This window comes from Pan troglodytes, chromosome 14 (genome assembly GCF_028858775.2).
Source record: "Pan troglodytes isolate AG18354 chromosome 14, NHGRI_mPanTro3-v2.0_pri, whole genome shotgun sequence".
Taxonomy (NCBI): Eukaryota; Metazoa; Chordata; class Mammalia; order Primates; family Hominidae; genus Pan; species Pan troglodytes.
The window spans coordinates 69,465,399-69,469,621 of NC_072412.2; the positions used below are offsets into that span (position 1 = coordinate 69,465,399).

Below are 4,223 nucleotides of genomic sequence, written 5' to 3' on the forward strand. Positions count from 1 at the left end.
ATAAGTCTCAGCTCTACACTTGTGCAACAGATCCCATTACCTCTTGTTTGCAAAGTGAATTACTCCGGCAACTTCCCTGTCATGTTCCTGTATGATCAATGTTTTCCTTATTATTTGGGCATTTTCATTTGCATAGAAACATTGCAGTTTCTACGGGCTTAGAAACAAAGCAACAAAAAAAATAAAAGTCCATTGACTCTGCCTCTTCCTCTAATGCCTGACTTGACTGTTCTATTCAACAAAACTCATTGAAAGTGTAACTGTACTTACTGTCTGAACTCTTTCTCTTCTCATCCTCTCTCCAACAAACTTCAATCAGACTTTGCTTCCTCTACTCTGAAGAAATATCACATGCTGTTGTCATCTCTGCTCACCTGAATCCAGTGGTCAATTATCAGTTCATGTTTAAGTTGACTTAACAGTATCTTTTCACACCCTGTTATCATTCTACAACTTTTAGAACATTAATTTCCTCAGACCACAACTACATTCTACCTTGGCTTAATTTTTTTTTTTTTTTGCAAGTTTAAACTGATAATTTATTTGTGAGAAAAAAGGCTAGTTTTGATGAGAAAAAGTTCAGTCCTTTCCTTGTAAATACAAAGAAACTCAACAGGAACTTTAAAGGTAGTAGGACAGAAAATGCAAGAGTAACTCTTATAATCCTTTTCAATTAAACAGACAAATCAAGTTGAAGACAAGTGTTAAAATACTATTCGGCCTGAATATTTATCAGCCTATACATCCTGTTGTTCAATTGTCTTTTGATTTAAAAAAAAAGCAAACCAACAAACTTATAAGAGGTATCGCCCCATTTAGAGTGATGAAAATAACTTAGTTCCCCTCCCCAAAGATATTTTTTATCCTCTAAAAATGCTACATAATATCTTACAAAAATTAACCAGTGTTTTTACAAAAGTAATGCAGTTTTGGACTGATGATATTACACTGTATTTGTGGTAAAGTACTAGGCACAAGATATATATACCAATTAGGCATTTTCAGTCTAATCAGTTTCTAAGGATATCATTTAATTCTTGGTAATATATAATAACTGGTATGATTTTGATACTTAAATCATAAATTGTGGAGAACAAGAAGCAATGTACTATAGTAACAGGGTTTCTATCTAGCAAACAGTTGCAGTGTTGAACAAAGCTCTTCTATGAACTTACTGAATGTGTTTTGCCGTTGGTAACTTGTTGTAGAGCTTTGATTTGATTGTTCCGTCTTCATGCTTTCTCCATCTGCAGTCTTTAACATTTCTTCATCTTTGTCATCATGTAGGTCTTTTCAAATTAATTCTCTAGCTAGTTTGATATTCAGTCCTTCATTGTAGTGAAGCTTCCTTTTCATTTCAAATTGTCGCCTTTTTTCTCGTTCTTCAGGTGAGAGGTCACTAGCCTCCTCTCCACTGCTTTCTTGTTCCTGAACCCGATACTTTGGGTTCAAGCCTTCAGCAACAGCTAATTTCTTAGCTAAGATATCTGGTGCCACGGCTTCAGTGGTTTCTGTATCACTACACGCATCTTCACCATCACCCATCTTACGACAGTAAGGAGTGCTTGGTTCATCTATTTTCATTAAACCATAATCTTTGTCCGCTGGATGATATGTCGCCAGGATGTTCATTTCTTCCCACTTCTGGGATTTTTTGCTCAGCTCCTCCTCGACACTCCCGCTGGGCTGTTCAGCCGAGGCCACCATAGAGGAAGCTGTAGAGGTCTTGTTCTTCAGGATCCCCTTGACTGGCCAGTGCGAGGCAGTCCAGGCCGCCATTTCTGGGCGCTCTGGCTGTTGGCTCAGGGTCGCTGCTTGGCGTGGAGTCCGGAAGAGAAGAGTCGGGCACTGGCAGAGACCGTCCAGGGAGCCGCGGAGCCCGCTCAGGGCTAAAGCGGCCGCATCTGCCGTCTCAGAAACGGCTACCTGGGTGGTTGTCACGAAACAACGACCCTGGCGCAAGAGCCAACGCCGAGGGAGTGGCGGCTGCTCACGGGCCCTTAGCCGCCAGCACTTCAGCCGCTGCTTGCGGGGAGACGCGGGCAAGAGCTCCAGCTCGGGAGCGACGCCAAGCCTAGCGGGCCCGCCCTCTCGCGATATCTTACCTTGGTTTAAATTCTATCACATTGGCAGCTGTTTCTCACTCCCCTTTGCTTATCCTTTTTCATTTTATGGATCTGGAATTTCTTCTGTGTCTACGAACTGAGACTTCCAACCACTTCTCTATTATAATTTCTGCACCCTGTTGCTAAGTTATTTCGTGCAGTCCAATGCCTGGAAAAGTAGTCTGTATGTTTGATGACTCTGTTATACCACTTTATTCCGAGCTCGGCTTTTGTTTTTGGCACATCATAAGTTCTTTTAAAATACTGTTTGAATAAATATGGAGATGAGTGAGACGGAAAATATCAGGTATCTTTATGCAAGGAGCCATTGAGATGGCTATTAGCAGAACCAGTGCTAGTCGTTGGATTTTTGATCTTATTTTGAGTCCAAATTAGGAATTCCTTCTTTCATCATGAATTTAAAATGCATTATTTTTCTCTTAAAAATGGTGCCTGCCAGATGATTGATGCCTTTATACTTGAATATCAGTCATTAAACATTTCATTTACCGTCAAAATATACTTAATATACTCAGCACTATTAAATCTCGTTAATTCTGAGAAGGGATTGAATGACTTGCAGTGTCATGATATCTAGCAATTGGGATGTTATAAGAAATACAGCTGATAGAGATAAATAGATGATAAATAACATAATATTCTTTACACAAATTTTTAAAACAAATTACAGCTTTTATTTTTATTTTGGACTAAGATATAACTGGTATCAAGTCAGGAATAGTGTGATCTTGGGAAATTCATTTATAACCTCACATTCCTCTGTTGTAAAATGAAAAAAAAATAACTTTCTCACTGAGTTGTAAGGAGTAAACAAAATAGAATAGTGTCTGACAAAAAAGAAGCTCTTTACAAGTTAATAATAATTATGTTATTATGTAATCTCTTAATTCAAATTGACATCAAATTAGAAGTATATTTATTAAATACATTTGTGATGTCAAGATACACTAATATATCTAAGAGATTTAAAACCGAATCATATTTGACTTCTTTTCAGTGTTCATTCCTTTTGTAACAAGTGTGTGGTACTTATTTTAATATTTTTGTTATTGTTTTACTTGAACCATAAAATCACCACATGCTTTCAGAATACAGCATTCCTAGATTCATTCCTGATTCACAGAACTGGCTATCGTAAGAAAACAATAATAATACATTTTAAGCTGATTATTTTATATGTTCTCCAAATCAATCAGTTTCTAGACTACCTCCCTTGGCCCACTACTATAGCATATTTTTTGCAAATGTCAGGGCATATCTACAGCTTCTGTAATCATAAAAACTAATTTTCAGTCTTGGCACTAAGACTGTTTGCATATATTCAAAAGAATATTTGACTTTTGACCTTCTATTCATTTCCCTAACACTTTTCAAATTTATCCTTATTGATTCAATTCATTCTCTGTGAAATGTACTTTTTTCATGCCTGCGATATTTTTTGTGTTTGACACAAATGTTTAAGTTAATATAAAATTTAGGTTAAGTACATCAAATACTAAGAATTCTAGTTCAATATATGGTGACCTTTAGAGAATTACTTATGTTAGAAAATACATTTTGTCAATGAATACTTACTTAGAAAAGCACTGTGTCCTGCTCAAGTGTTGCTTAAATAGAATTTATACAGTAATAGGTCACCTTGAAAAAATATGCCAGATCATGAAGGAACTGAGAAATAGGTTGAGCTAATGAAAAATGCATTGATGATGCTAAGACATTTGTCTGAATTTATAGAGCAAATTGTTGGGGGAGGCACAAGTAAGAAGGAGGCTTAATATTCAAAAGGTATTTTTTTATTAGTATCAGCGGAGCAAAGAACTATGTCTTCTCCCAGTATCTTAAACTAAGAAAGTAGACTAGTGACACAGGAATTTTCGGTGCTGCTTTGCCAGCTGGTGACTTCTGAGGCTGGTGACGCCCCTACCCAGGATTGCCCTTGGATTGCCACAGGAGGTACCCCACCCACTTGGTTCAGTGGGCTGCCTTTGGCTTGTGCTCCAGGCTGGATCGAGCACTCATGGTGGGATCCCACACTCAGCCTGCAGCTCAGCCGGGCATGCAGCAACCTTCTTCCACCTTGGGCACCTGCATCTGGAT

At 37.9% G+C, this 4,223-nt stretch overlaps 1 pseudogene; it reads right to left on the reverse strand.

Annotated features, from left to right (window-relative positions):
* Positions 1-280: 280 nt before the first annotated feature.
* On the reverse strand, positions 281-2,006 carry LOC134808136 (protein phosphatase inhibitor 2-like; annotated as a pseudogene).
* Positions 2,007-4,223: the final 2,217 nt, after the last annotated feature.